Here is a 16,040-nt window from a genome sequence, read left to right on the forward strand (position 1 = left end):
TTTTAGCACTGTATTTATTTAGTCTCCTTCTGAATAATTGTTCAACAAAGAATTTTATGAAGCTATAAATTAGATCCAGATGAAAAATGGCACTTCCTTTATGTTGATGACTGTTTTGTAAAATTCCTTTAAAAGTGTACTCCTATGTGATTTTTCTTGCTTCTTCCTTCCTCTAAAAATACTTTAAAAATCTGTAAGTATATTTGTTACTACCAAGGGACTTTCATGATTAATTCACATTATTCATATTCCCTAAACACAGATTTGACTAATATGCTCTATACTTGCTGCCATCACACTTATAAATGTACATTAACTGAATGCAATTTAAAAGAAAAATATTCCTAATCTTTCCAATAAAAGAGGGAGTAACTGGTAATAACAGCAGTATTTGGCATATTTCACTTCTTTTTCTAAATGCAGAGTTTTTGTATACTACGATTTTGGCAGTTCTGTTAAATAATTTTCATAAACTTTGTTTGATCTATGATGTAGTAGTATTCATTTGCACTGTGGCATATCTGAACAATGTCATTACTGATTATTGGTCTTTTACACAACACTACTTTTGTCCTGTCACTGCATAACTCTTGAGCTCACAGAAATTAAATTAATTTTCAATTGTATTGAAACACACCAGCTTTTCTTTTTTTTTCTTTTCATGAGCAAACTAAGCTGTACAAATGTTCACATAAAGCCAAGGCAATAGGGGGATAAAAGCAGATGAAGAAAATTCATTTGAAAATCAAAGCAGTGCTCACAGAAATACGTTGGCAGGATTCACCCAGCTCTATTTCAGAGTTGTTTAAACACTGTATAGAGCAGAAGAGGAACGGGAGTAATGGTTTCTCCTGGAATCAGTTCAATCAATTAATCTGTCTCTTTTTTTCCCTCGATCATTTAATTACCACTGCGAAAAAGCAGGGTGAATTAAGTCACAAAATAACCATTCATATAACATGATGGATCTAATTGAAGCCTTTGTAAGTGATCGGATCCTGGGGTAAGGCTGAACCAGCCTCATCCCACCCAGTTGTATCCTGGCAGGGTGCACTGCACTGGCTGCTGACTTTGGATGAGCGTTTTTGCACAAGGACTGAATTTCCTTGCCTATGTGGCTACAACCAGATGTCGTGCAGCCAGTGAGATTTGGCGATGGTGGCTGGGTGTCTTGCAGAGGAAGGGGCACCCCCATGCTGGGAAGGAGGCCTAGGCCAAGTTGGTGTCTTTGGCACAGCTGCACTTGGTGCCAGAGAACCTGTGAGCCCGCCTGCACCCAGGGAGTGCTTCCTCACTGGAAACGCACACTTACCTGTTTTTCTTTCCCTGTTTCTTGCTGCTGGGTGGTCCCCATCCAACCTGGCAGCAGGCTGCGGGCCCCCACTCCTTGCAGGAGGCTGAAGGCACTCAAAGATCAGCTTCTCCCAGGCTGGGCTTTTTTTTTGTGCTGGAACCACGGCCCTCCCAGAGCCCTCCGGCACTTTCCTCCCACCGCCCTTGCTGGGCCAGGGCAGAAGGAAGGAAAGGTGTCAGGAGTGAATGCAGCCCCGCCACAAGTAGCAGGGCAGGCAGCACAATTCCACGTGCAGGTCTCCCACAGCCATCTTTCTTGCCTCTCACCATGGTCAGCAACCCACTCTATCTTTGGTTTGGGTTCCCCCAGCCCATAGTATGAAACTCAAGGGTGTTATTAGACTCATGAATCCTGAGACAGTGCAGACATGTAGAGCTTGCTCACACGAGTGGTGTGTGCTGCATGAATCCCTGGAAGACGTTCCTGGCGTGGGCAGTGGGGCTGTACTGGGGCAGGTGCCTGCCAAGGGCAATGCTGGGGCAATGCCAGGAGCAATCGTGGGGAAAGAGAAGCTGGATGTGCTCCTCTCCTGTCACTCGCCAAAGCAGTGCAGCTGCCAGCCACACTGGTTTCCTTCCTGGCTGCAGCAGTTATTACAGTCTTGTCTGCTCTTCTCTCCCACTAGATTTTGGTGTGAATTAGGTGTAGGTAAAATGGGTCATGTTAATTATTTAGTGGTGAGTCCCTGGACCAGGCTGCCCAGAGAAGCTGTGGATACCCCATACCGGCAGTGCGTTCAAATCCAGGCCGGATGAGGCTTTGAGCCAACCTGGCGTAGTGGGTGGCATCCTTGTCCACGGCACAGGGGCTGTAACGCGGTGCTCCTTAGCGTGCCTTCCTTCCAGCACCAAAGGCCGAGCGCCGCACGCCCGGCAGAGGGCGGCCGGGCCCCGCCGATGCCGCTCGCCGCGGCTCCCGGGCCGCCGCCGCATCCCCGCTCCGCCGGCGCGGCCGGGGCTATCCGTGTTCCAGTAATACCACAACACTTTTAGCTAGAGGTTCTTTGTTACTCTTGGTTTGGTTTCGTTCGTTGGGTTTTTTTCAGGTACCGAGCTCCCGCCGGGTAATCAATTTCCTGAAATTCTTCGAGGCTTCATAAGCCGTAACAATGAAAATCATAACCAGCAAGGATTTTAATTTCCTTATTGTGTTATTTAAGCAATGAGACATGACAAGGTTTGTGTTATGCTGGGATGTCACCGCGCCTCGGGTGAGTTGTGTTAGGCAGGAGGCCGAAAATTGAAAGCTGAAACCACCTGGAAAGATGGTCTGTCCCGGGATGCTGCACAGCTTTTGGCATCATCCAGTGGGATGAGTAGACCCAGGATGAAGAAAAAAAAAAAGAAAAAAAAAAAAAAAGAAAAAAAAAAAAAGAAGGAAGAAATAAAAAAAAACACATAAATTATTTCCATCTTATCATTGCACTATAATCCATAAAAGAGTATCTTTTATTTAACCTTCATTTAATTTTTCCCCCCTACTGGCTTAAAATGAAAAATAAGCACTATAAATTAATTAAAATTAATTAATTCTCTAATATCCTAATTTCATTATTTTTTTAGTATCCTAAAATTTCATAAAACCTCCCCAGATTTCTAAACTAAACATATGTAAAACGGAATTAAAATTGTTAAAATCTTAGGTCCTTCAACATCATGTGGCTAAAATTCAGGGATTTAGTTCTGATTTTCACTGATTTTCAGAAGTGCAACTCTTCTCTTGTCCTTCCTACAAAATATTTTATTTGGAAAAAGGATGTTGTCTTGTTTTTCTCCAGTGATCTCTTTTATTATATTTCATATTGTCTGCTTTGAATCTCTTGTCACCTGATGGTTAACAGTATGTGTCCCATATTTGTCTCTGAAACATTCCTCCTGCTTAAATTGCTGCAGCAACAGTAAAATCAGTTAAACGTCCTGGAAGAGAAACCAAAGGAGTTCCTGTTTGCAGCAGCAGAGGTGTGAGGTGTTTCCCTGTGCTGAGAGCACATTCTAGGGAAGGAATCCTCTTTTTAGACAGAAATCACTTTTAAAGCCCACTTTTGAAGGTGGCAGCACACTGTACAAGTTGTACAAGGTATTGTTTCACAAGGGCCAGAGAAACCTTGACTCTTCCTCTGCAAAAATAAACCAGTCAAATGATAAGTATTTTGCAAAGATGTGCCTCCATCACAACCTCTCAGACTCCAGCTACAAAAATGCAACTCACACAAAGTTACACATGTGTAGAAGTGTTTGCAAAAAGAGCAGCTTGACTTTTGAAATTTTTTTCAACTGTTAGTTTTAAACTTAAGTGCTTTGGGTAAGGAGAAACATAAGTCAGGACTCAGGCACCTAATACTCAAAATACTCACTGCTCTCAGTGAGTTGGATGTGTAAAAAAAAATCTCAGAAAGAAGCCCTACTATAAAAAGGCAGATGCAGATGCAAAGTATGGGGGGAAAGAGACAGATGGGAGCCCTAGAGGAAAAGGAGCCCTAGAGAGAGAAAGGAGGGCGAAGAAGGGCAAAGGGAGAGCAAGATGCATAAGCAGAAGAGAGAAATGGGGAGAGGAGAAAGAGGTGGGAGGCAAAACCAACCTGACAAGATGATTTACCAGATACAAAGGAAAGAATGTCATGAAATACATAAATATGTTTTGGGGTTTCTTCCTAGAAGAGATGGGTTGAAAAAAGTCAGAAAGAAGAATCTTTGTTCAAAAAAAGTTTCACTACATACCACCTATTCAGTGAAATATTAAAACCAGGAGTCACTGCAAAAGCAAGAGGCCACAGTGATATCTAGCAATTTAGAGGCACCCAGAGCCAAAAGGTTGGTCTAGCTGATAGGCATTACCTTGGTGTTTCAGTGAAAACACACTGATCATCCAGGTAACGAAATGGAGCAGAAAAAGCAAGCGATTGGTCTCATAGGGCTGCATCAGGATAAGATCTTTGCCCATTGCAACATCTGGAGGTCTTGGTGCCACCTAACATCAACTTGTGAGGATGTCTGGCTGCTATTTGTAGAAAAATCTGAGAATCCTATAATTTTAGATCATTTGTCTCACCATGCAGGAATGAGGTGTTGCATCCATTTTGTTGGAGTCAAAATAACATGGAGAACTGTATTGAAGGCCATCTTGACAGCTATTTATATTAGTCAAAGTTCACTACATACTTTTAATTATAGCTGTGCCGTTCTTACTGCCATAGATATAGTTGTGTCAGCACTTTCATTAAAACCCCCTATTTTTAGGGGTTTATCACTCAGCTGTTAAATTTCGCTTTAGGCTGAAACTTGGCATGCAAAGCCTTAGCCTGCAAGCACATTTTATTTTTTTAGAAATGAAAAAAACCAAACAAACAAAAAAAACCAACCAAACAAAAAACAAACAAACAAACAACAACAACAACAAAAAAAACCAAACCAAAACCACAGAAAATCAAAGACTTTTGGTCATCTTTTATTTTATAGGAAAGCAGATTTTTACATTCAGTCATTTTTAACTCTGAAAAAGTTTAATTATTTGAATTTTACAGGCTTGTCCATTATATGTCATGCTGCATTTTTAAAAGTAACACTTCTTTTATTCATGTTGGCAAATTGGCTACTGTCCATAAGCAGTAACTATTTTTAATCATGTTTTTAAGCATATATCCATATTTATATTGTTATGATCCATGCTCTGGACTCTGCAAGGAATAGTAAATGACAGGCCATGTAGGCTTGAGCGCAGAGAAAGAACCACAACAGCTGTTAGTTTGCAAAATCCACACAACTTGGAGTGTAGTCTTCAACTCATTAGCATAATTAATTTTTAATAATGACAGCATTCATTTTTTTTCCCTGACTATTCAGGGCCTTCTCCCACCAGTCCCTACTTAGAGAGAGCTCACTTTTATTCCATCAGTGGAAAGGAGCTCACATCGTTCACTAGTAATTTGTGAACAAAACTGTGCTCTCACTGGATAGGTGTTATACCCTGGCACTACACAATTGGCCCAGAAGAAACAGAGGTCCTGGCAAGTCTGGGATCACTTCCTGAGCCCTGCTTGCTTTACTACATACACAGAAAGGGAGATGCTTATGGTATCTCAAAATGGCCCACAGAAGGACATTCTATAATTCTATGTTTCTATGACTCTTCCCTCTAGCCCCAACCCACTAAATGAATTATAAATTATATCCTTTGACAAGATTTTATTCTGCTTTAAAAATATCATAAATGGCCAAGGAAATAAGAATTCAAAAAATTATACAATTATATATCTTACCTTGGGTGTTTTCTCTTTGTGCTTTTAAGACAATTATCTAAAATATTTCTGCTCTGTCATAAAACCTGAAGTGTTACACCTGTAAACTACAGGTTATTTGCTAGCTATTTATATCACTTTCACTCAAGTTCATTGATAAAATTAAGCTCTGTATGTCATTCTAGGCAACAGTCAAGATGTGTCTTTAGGAAACACCGTATGTCACTGCAGAATTTAGCCAGCTCTGCTAAGTAAAAATGAATCAACTTTTTAAAAGAACCTGATCTAAGTTCATGTTTGGTCAATAGCACAGATTCCCTTCCTGTCCTACCTGTGCTTCTCTTATTTTAATTTGGCTGAATGGCTATTTCCTCTCTCCCAAGGGACCCAGTGCAAAAAATATGAAACTAAGATCCCCCAAATAGCAATGTGTGTGCAGACTTGTAAACACGGTCAGCTTGATATTTAAGCATCTATCAAGTCAGAGTTCATGCAGACTTCAGAGGGGTTCTGGCTCTGAGAATCTGGCCCTTTGATTGAGCACCGGAACACAGCAATCCTTTCCCACTGGAAGCTAATACATCTCCATTCTGACTGACTGCTTTTGCTCTTACTCATCACAGCGGTAGAACTTAACCTGTGCAATTTGGGGCTTGCAGGTTTGACATTGCTTTAAAAAGTATTTCAAACTGATCCTTTTAAATTCCAGCAAAGCAATTATGGTGTGTGCCAACACCATTTGAAGAGGATGACATAACCCTCTTGACAAGGGACATCCCCATTTCCCTTTTTTTTTTTTTTTTACTAGCTCACAAATATAGATCTGCAGGAGTCCAAGAGAGCACAAATATTTCTTGACTTTAACTGGACTGTAATCCACACCAGAGAAGGATGTATCAATAAACTCATGAGGACCCCTTGTACTGGCAGCCTAAATCAGAATCAGTGAGGTGACAAGAACAGGTGACAGGTTAAAATCATCCCTAGCACCCACAGGCGCTAAGGTGTTAAACCCCACTTCTAAATAGCATTACCACTGCCACCAAAAGCAAAAGCAAAATGGAGCCACGTTTTATTACCAAGAAGGCACTCTCCCTCTCACTGCAGACAGGAAGGGGAGGGGTCTGGTTATTGTTGCAGATTTTCTCCCCCTCTTTCTCCAGGTCTTTAATCCCAGACTTGGCTTGTTGCGCTTCAAATTGAAATATCCTGAACAGATGTAAAAACACATGTGAGCCACTGCTCACAAGCTGTGCAAAGCTTTGTTTCATCTGCTGATGATGTGAGCCTAAAGGAGATCTTTTTAAAATTTCATCACTATTCAAAAGGATAATTAATACGTACCCCCAGGCTTTGATTATGCTATACCCAGTGTGTACTGCTGGTACAAAAATAATGAGGCTCTCATCAGGCCGAATGAATACTTGCAGCAAACATTCAGTTTCCATAAGAAATTTAAGATTCAGCGGCGGTACCATGTAGGTGGCTTAATCTAATTTTAATTTGTAACACAATACAATAGATAAGATCATTTGTTTGTAACCAGCACAGGCATTTTGTTTACATGAAACCCCAGTCAGCATTCAGCAGATGGTCTTTTTAAAGGCTTAATTGAAGTTTTCTAATCTAACCTTTTTTTCCTCCATTACAAAGGGGAAAATAAGAGGAAAAAAAAAGAAAAAAGACAGAGAAAAAGAAAAGGGAACTGAGGCAACTACAAGGAAGCAGAAAAATAACTGTAAACTCCTTTTGCAGGGAAAACACAGAAGAACATTTCTGCCTGCCCTCAGATGCAGGTTCAGTCAGAGCCGGGAAGATGCTGAGGTCAGAGTTTTTAAGCAGCTCCAGCGGTGCATGGATAGAGCCCTTTGCCCCCACCCTTGTTGCTAGTGTGAAGGTTGGCAAATCACTTCCCCTGCCACAGCTGCTGTTCTGCCTCTGCCAGGCTCCTGAAGCTCAGCTACCTGAGCTTTTTCCTCAGGTCAGGCATCTCCTTATCATGCCTGCCTTCTCAGAGGCTCATTATTAGATTATAATTTCTGTGTACTTTCTGCATTCAGCTGTTGTGGTTTCAGTCTCCTTTTGGCCTGTCCCTGCTGCCCTCAATATTACCACACTGACCGCAATAAACACTTTTCTCCTCACTGGCTCCAGGCTGCCTCTGGCAGCCTTCCAGTAATATGTGCTGGAATACAACCACTCCTAAACATTTAAATCTTCCTATCATACTGTGTATTCGAAGTTTTAATACTGGAATATCTAACAAAAAAATCAAGTGAGGCCTTATTTTCCTTTTCAGGGGCTACAGGGAGCACACAGTGGGCAGATTTCAGGCTCTGGGTCCTTTGGGAGTGACGTGCCCCCAGAGTGCTGGTGCAGAGGAGCCCCAGTGCTCCGTTGGCTTTACTGGTGCCATGGCCTTGCTGGCACTGCAGTGAGCTCAGCAGGGCTGGCACTGCAGACAGTAATTCCCTCTCTGTGTTGATCTGATCTCACTACCACCACCTCTGCAATAAGGATGCTATTAATGCCCCCATGGCCCAGCTCCGGAGTTTACTTGCTGAGTTATGGAAGAGGTAAGAAACTTATACCACATAATAAAGAGAAATGAGTTTTACTCAGAGTAAATGACTTGAGAACAGTTGTGTGGACTTTTTATTAAGCAGAGAACTATTCACCACTGAGGAATAAACAGGCACTGTGTGCTTACAACACTATCACAAAAACTGTTGTAGGTTGTATTGGTACCTGGTGGTTTACAACCATAAGGGCAGAAATTGAAGAAGAGGGCAATCAAATAAAAATCGACTAAAACTAAGAATTCCACTGGCCTAGTTTTCCTTAGGCACAACCCATGCATACACAGCTGTCCATGGAGAGATATGCATCCAAATGTGTCTTTGTGCCCTAAGACAAAAGGACACAAGCCATCTTCAACTCAAGAGCCATATCACCACATAACAGTGAAGGGGCCAATTTAATAATACCACATTTTACAGTGATATAATAACCATCAGTGTAAATGGAAGACTTTTCATTAAATGATTTATATGATTAAAGAAAACAATAATCATTGTTAGAAGAAAAATATGCTCCAAGGAGCACACAAGCCAGCTGCACTTCTAAAGTCAGATTCAGCACTTCACTCATGCAGCTATGTGTTTTTTGGCAACGTGAGACAGTTTAAGTCCTGCTGACTCAAAATCCACTACACAGAGGGGACACTAACAGATATGCCCACACAAAATTTGGAAAATTCATAACTTCTCACAGAAAAAAGACCCTCATGAGCTATTGATCTATATTTTAAATCAATGTTGTTCTAAGTATTGAGAATCTTTTCCTGAGGAAACACTACTCTTTTTGAGGTCAATGAGACTCAGCTAATCATTCAGGAAAAAATCCATGATTGTTATAAGTGTTCACACCATGGGTCTGACACCATCAATTAATTGCTTACTGGGGCTGTTCCGTGGAATCACCACACTGTTAGTGAAACAGGCCTGACTTACATTCAATTCTATTTGTCTTTCTTTCACTGTGGCTGTAAGGGGTCCTTCTCCAAATGACACCTGTAACATCTGAGGAGATGGAAAATACCTCGTTTGCTGTCAGTCATATCTGAGCTGACTTTATATCTTTTTAGGCTGGCCTTAAGAATTAAGTTGGTAATACATTCTCTAGTATGTATCATTCCAGGAGAGTGCAGTAACATGGGCAGAGATAGGATGTCTTGGGTTAGGGGTGTAGCAGAAGGTTGAAGAGATAGAGACACACACAATAACTGCAATGATTTCCAATTATATAAATGCATGTCTATGTACAGAGGATGGTTTAGACACTGAAGAAAATTAATACAAGTTTAAGACTAGGAATCTTTCCAAGGAGAACATAAACTAGAAAGAATTTCTTGAGCTCCTCTTCTGAAATGAAACACAGCAACATCCATTAACCACAAAATATATAACTTGATGGGACTTTTTCCTAACACTCTTATTTTGGTATGCTGTGAGGGCATTCAGATAGAGACCTTGATGTAAGAAGTTTTATTTAAGAACAAAGAAAGCACAAGGTTTAATTTTGTTAATTTCATAATATTTCATCAATTTAACCTTCAAAGACCCTTGGCTGTGCAATATTTTGATACTATAATGTTCACTTTAAACCTAATGTTTTCAAGATAGTGTGCAGGGATTTATTCTCATCCTAGTGAGTTACATAATTCAAACTTTTTGTAAGCTATTTGACAGCACAGGAATTCAATAGGAATGTGGAAAATAAAGGTATGGAATGCAAATTCTTATTGACTTAAAAATGTACATCAGGGATAACCAGTACCACTTTGCTTTCCACTAGCAGATCAGAGGCAGGGGCATGAGAGACGCAGAAGTTGGCTTCTACGTTTTTTACATAATATAGCCCTCAAAATACAGCTTCTTCTCAGTGACAGGCCTTCCTGCTGGGAATACAGAGGTAGTCCCATAAAAACTACAAGTGCAGACTATCACCTTTTCCAAACCAGCCATCAAAAATGGAGCATTGTCCCAAAATATTACCATGGCAACACTGACATTACTTTGGAGAGCATGGTTTCTTCTCTCTCCTTTCATGGGTCTTAAATCCACAGTGTATGACAAATTACCTGTACCTGGTGTCAGTCCTCTTGCCTCTCTATCTAGGCAATACCCCTCCAGAACAGCTGGAAGCTCACAGATCCTTTGAAGATACTTATTTAAAGTCCTTGTTCTGTGAAAATATCAGGCCTACAGATTAAATATGTCTGACACATCAAAGAGGCATGTCACCCTAGTTGTTTTATACAAACCATTGGATGCATGATCAGAAGAACTCAGCTTGTAGTGTTTCTTGCAGTATAAAGAACAAGCCTTTCATAATCCAGATCTATTGTGAAGCACCATATCTGCTCTCTGAGAAGGAGCAGATCATAACCAGTTGGAAAATGCATTAGAAAGTATGTCAGACATAAAATTCCTGTTTACATTGGTTGTCCACATATTGCACACATGAGTCTCTAGACTGAGATTGAAAATCATGTACTTTAGATAATACATACTTCTAGTTAAAGGACATGAGCTGTTCTGGGATCAGTTTAATAAGGAATGTCAGCTTTTTGAAAGTGCAAGATTCATTTAATGTACCTTTTTCAGCTGTGAATCTTAGAAAAGTTGGCATTTGTTTACTGGTGGAAAGCAGCTTTGTAAAAATGCCAACTTTTCTGAATCTGAATGCAAACCCATTGCCAGGCTGAGTTTCTGTAACTTGACATCTGTTCACATTGATTTGCAGGTAGACTTGCTCTGAAGGAATAGCGTGTAATGTTCAAACTCTTAGAAAAGAGGAAATGTATTCCCCTGTGATCAAATTGAGATATAATTGTCATATGAGCTAAAGAATCAGTCTACGATTTTGGAGGAATTCTGATATGTTAAGCCATTGAACCTATCCTGTTCCACTCAAGTCATCCAGCATTTTACATGTACCAGCCCAAATCAGGACATACTACAGGGGAGTCCTTTTTAAGATGGAGGCTTCTTTGGGCAAGTTCATTGCAGGATGTTTGTCTTGTACCTTGCATATCTAATGATTAATTACTCTAACTGCCTAATTCTCATCCAAATACCCTGACTACTGCTACTGAAGACACATATGATCTGCTATGGGACTACAAGTGATGTATCTATTTGCACCATGTGGTGCAATTACTGGTTTTGTATTCAGAATGCAATGGAAACTACAGCCTGGTAAGTTTCAGAGCTTCCTGGAAATGTAAAGTTTTGAAACAGTACTCAAAGCTATCTATGGACAGTCAAAAAATGAAAGACGTCCACAAGGCTTGTAGGTGTGGAATAAGACAACTGATGAGTAGAAATTTTACATTTGATGATGAAACAGTCCCACAGACCTTTCTATTAAAAATGAGGACGAATAAGCCAGTTTTAATGTGCACCCAAACAAGGCATGGAAAGAGCTGCAAACCAGGCCTGCACAGAAGAGCTAGCACTTTGCTGCATTTCCAGTTCTGTATTTCAGAGGTTATGCAAGAGAGGAGACATCCTTCTTGTCTCTGCAGGACCCATACCATCACTTTTTGCTGAGTGTCAAGGGACTCTTTGCATGAGATGATCACTAATAAGGTTGCAAAGGAGAAAGTTACAACAGCTCTTTTGTGGTTGGTTTATGGAGGGTGGTTCTGACACTTTACAACTAAATACCCTTATCTTCTGAGTATGATCTTGATAGCTAATAAACTGTACTGTTCATATTGTGCACAATATTGTTATTTCTAATTTTCATTGCTTTATACATACACAAAGATGCTGGCATGCAAGCTGCAAAAGTTTCTATTGAGATCTCCATGAGCTAAAACTTTTTAGAGCCACCACTGAAAGCCACCCTTGGGCCACTTCTGTCTGCCAGATACTGAAACAGGTTTGCTGTTTCCAAGACCATAACACACAAAGATCTGGAAGGAACAGCCTTGGTGAGACCAGAGTCATGAAACAGAGACTGTTTTTTGTTTTCTGGTAATGCACATGTACATTGAAAGTAGAAGAATTGAGTTTGGTTTGGAATTTCCCAAAACATTGATAGTTACTAAGTATGATATACAAGCTTCCTGAAAGAGCATGACTCTGAAGCAGTCTTCTAAATGCCATACTGTCCACTTAGTTACTGCCCTGTGCTTGTCCCTGAACCAGCGCCAGCAGTCTGAAGTAAATGGACAGATTGTGATACGGAAATAAAAATGTTTGTATGTCAGTCTTGGAAAGGTCACATAAATAATAAAAAAGCACTAGGAGGGACCACTGTAAAGGCAGTATCAGAGGCTGATACTCTAATTCACACTTAAGGTGTCTACATTAAAAAATGCTGTGTCACAGAGACTTAGGCAATCGAAGTATCTGGCACCAGGCAGAATTCAGGGAGGATCTGAACATGCCACACCAGCTACCCAGAAAACATTTCATGGCCCAACTGCAGCTTAATTTTCAGTGCCTAAATGTCTGCAACAGAGGATAGACAGAGGTGACTATCTCTTGCAAAAACACCTCCTTGACTGTGGAAGTCAGAATTTAGTCTTCTGGACGTCTGGCAAGTCTTCTCCCGCTCTCTTTGCAGTGTAAGTCAGCACTCTAACATCAGGGCATCTGTCATCAGGATTTGGTGACCATAATAAACAAAATACTCAAGCAGAAGTATCTATCAAGAAAAAAAGAAATCCAAAGAGACGGTCGTACTTGAAGGAAAGCATTCAAATATCCACCTAGTCCTGCTATTTTGTTGCTTTGAGTGAAGGCAGTTATGGATTCAGGCTTGATATTCAGATGCTGATTCTGCAGTTGATCTCATTTGTTTCTTCCAAACAAAAGAACGTTCTGCAGTCCTTTCCTTTCCTTACCCCCATACATTGTTCGACTATGGTAAATGATCAAATCCAAATCCCGGGTTAATGAGTGCCAATCATAGCTCCAGCCCCCATTTCAGGCTTGGCAACAAGTTCCCCGAGCCTTAGCAAACAATTATCATTCAGCTACTGTAGAAATTGATTCTTGGGTTGACGAGAGCAGTCCTCCCTCGGCTGGTAAGGTCCTGCCATGGGAAGCAATTACTGCAAGATGCCAGCTGACAGACTCATTCCGTGGAAAGTCAGGTTGTCTTGATCCTCAGGCACTCTCTAGGCAAATTGTATCCTTACACTCATCTCAAACCTCTTACGAACTGTTGGCTTCTATCAGGAAAAATGGATTGTTCCCTTTGTTTCTGTGGCATTTGATAGAATAAATCTGGACATCCTGCCTGCACAATAAGGAGATTTAATTTTAAAATTCTCACACCAAAATGCTTCAGTATGATAAGAGAAAAAGAGAATCATAAAGCAATGAAGATTGCTGCTTGTCTAGGGAGCAGTAATGCAGCGCAGCTAGTAGGGCATTTTTTGTGCATAAAGAGACCCAAATACCCTCAGCAATGGCTTGTCTCTAGTAATCATAATTTTCTTTTCCCTCTAATTTTCAAATAGTTTGTAGTAACACTTTCACATCACTTTGCCTGACATCTTTTTGTTATTAGCTTGGGGATTTTTTCAAATCTTTTTTATTCCAAGGTGGCAACTGGAAAAAAAGCAAAGACTTACTGCTTAATTAGCTTTTCTGACAATGTCTGAATAACGATTGAGATTTTGCCAAACACCAATGAGACAGAGACACATAGCCAGTATCAGCTATCAAAAGCAAGTGACATTTATAGTCAGCAGAAAACAATTAGTCTTGATATCTATCTTTCGATCATTAAAATATGAAACTGGCTAAACAAACAAGTAGTAAACCATGCAATTCGCTTTAAATATGGTAAGAAAAAAAAGTCTTTTTCATAACTTCAAAAAATAACTCCTGATAATGTGTTTGTTGTTGATTGTGGCACAAGTTCATGGAAGGTTTATCCCTGACTTTAAAAACTGCAAACCTCAATGACATCAAAATATAGAAAAGAAAGATAATAGAAAGAAAAAACAAGATGTAAGGACTTCTTGACCTCACCTAGATTCTAAGTTTTACCCTGAGGTACCTGGAAAAGTGCTGGAAGCAGCAGAGGTGATGTGAGCCTTTGAGGTGATAAAGACAAATATTATAGTAAATGGGCATTTGCGGTCACAGATACCTGAGAAAAAAGAGAACCCATGATGGCCAATTTAAAACGTGTTTTGATTGAGAAGTGCCAAATCTGCAAAGAAAGTCTATAATGTCTCCAGAGAGTCAAAAAAGTTCACTTGGAGTAATATCAGATATTGCTGCTTTTGCTATAGCTGTTAATCCATCAGTTCTGCTGAAATTTTTAGGACCTGAGAAGATTTTAAAAATATATTCCAGGTCCAAATATCTATAATACCAAGCATCCAGTGTGCTCAATCGAGTTAAACAGGCTTTTAAAAACTGAGAATTGGGCTGGGCTCTTTTTCAAATTCTGATGAAACATTTGTCAGAATTTTGCCTAATTAATTTTCACTCTTTTTAGAGTTTTATTCCCTGTGAAAAAACCTTTACAATATGTTTTCACCTTTTCTTTTTGCAATAGCGGCATTTCAGATTCACTGAGTGCTGAGCGCACCCTTAGAAAGCCTTTTAACCTGGCTGGTAAGTTAAAACTTTCTAAATCTCACATGCCCACAGGGTTTCCCACCTTAATTAATTAATAACCCCTTCCTTGTCCTTTTAACTGGGTCATGAATTAATTTAAAAAGTTAATTATGCAATTCTTTCCCATCCCTTTATTCATGCTTTTCATCCCTCTGTCCATTGGCTATAAACAATGTAGAAATAGAGCCATATAAGCAGGAATGGTTGTTGTAAGCTTTGGACTGCTGAAAAAAAGAGAAAAAATATCCAAATAGATCTCGTTCTTTTTTTTACCTTCTCCCCTTCTTTGTTCTGCTTTCCATACCAGGCTTTAGTAGGCTTTGTTTGGAGCAATAAAACACACCAAAAACTTAAGTAATAAATTGAATTGTTTGTTTGTTTTTTTCTTTTTTAAGAGAAAAAGAAATAACTATAGATGTAAGTGAGATGATCAAAAGGGGGGAAAAACCAACAACTAGAAGAAGTGAATAGCTTTATTTCCTTCAATTGATGTACTCACTACATTATTTAGAGTGTAAAAGGGTTTTCCATAAGGAAACAGACTCATGTAGGATATGTAGGTATAGAAAATGCTTTGTTTGACGTGTTTCTTTCTTAGGCATATAGAGACAAGTAGGATAACAGTGTGCAACAGCTTTTCATACTCTCCATGAGTGATGTGCCAAACAAAAACTTGTTGGCTTTTTTTTCCATCATCACAAAAAATATCTTCTCTAAATTTTTACTATCAATGGACTTAAAGAAAATTTGTACCCATTCTTTGATCTTTGTCAATGCCCAAAAGATGAAAATGAATTGTGAGACTCTCAGCCTCCCAAAGCCTCCCAAATACATCGTTATGGATGCGCCCTCAAGCAGAAACCCACTAAATTAGCCTGAGCAATAAGTGCAACAACTTTCCAAGAACATAAGCCTAGAAAGTACTTCCTAGGTCAGGTTGCTTAGTGTTCACTATTAGGGTCAGTCAAATGTTGTTCTCTTTGTGTCCAGTATTTAAATTAGAATGATCAGAAAGCTTTACCACCCAGTCCCACATTTTACCAGCTTGTCTAGGTAGGGTGCAGAAAATCCCCAGGCTCAGTTAACAATGGTGTTTCCTCTTTGACAAGTGAGGGAGCTGAAACACAGAAAACTGTATGCATGCAGACTGTGGTGCAGATGATCCAGCATCTGAATCCCTTTCCACAGCTTTAGCCACCAGATACATTGCAGAATGCCTTTTTTTTAGCATTACTGTTTCAGAGATTAATATTTCATACAATCATCAAGACAAAGGACAAAGGTTGCCATAAGGCTG

The sequence above is a fragment of the Chamaea fasciata genome, unplaced genomic scaffold (assembly GCF_029207755.1).
Source record: "Chamaea fasciata isolate MVZ Bird 193981 ecotype frontalis unplaced genomic scaffold, bChaFas1.0.hap1 SCAF_2, whole genome shotgun sequence".
In the NCBI taxonomy this organism is placed as follows: Eukaryota; Metazoa; Chordata; class Aves; order Passeriformes; family Sylviidae; genus Chamaea; species Chamaea fasciata.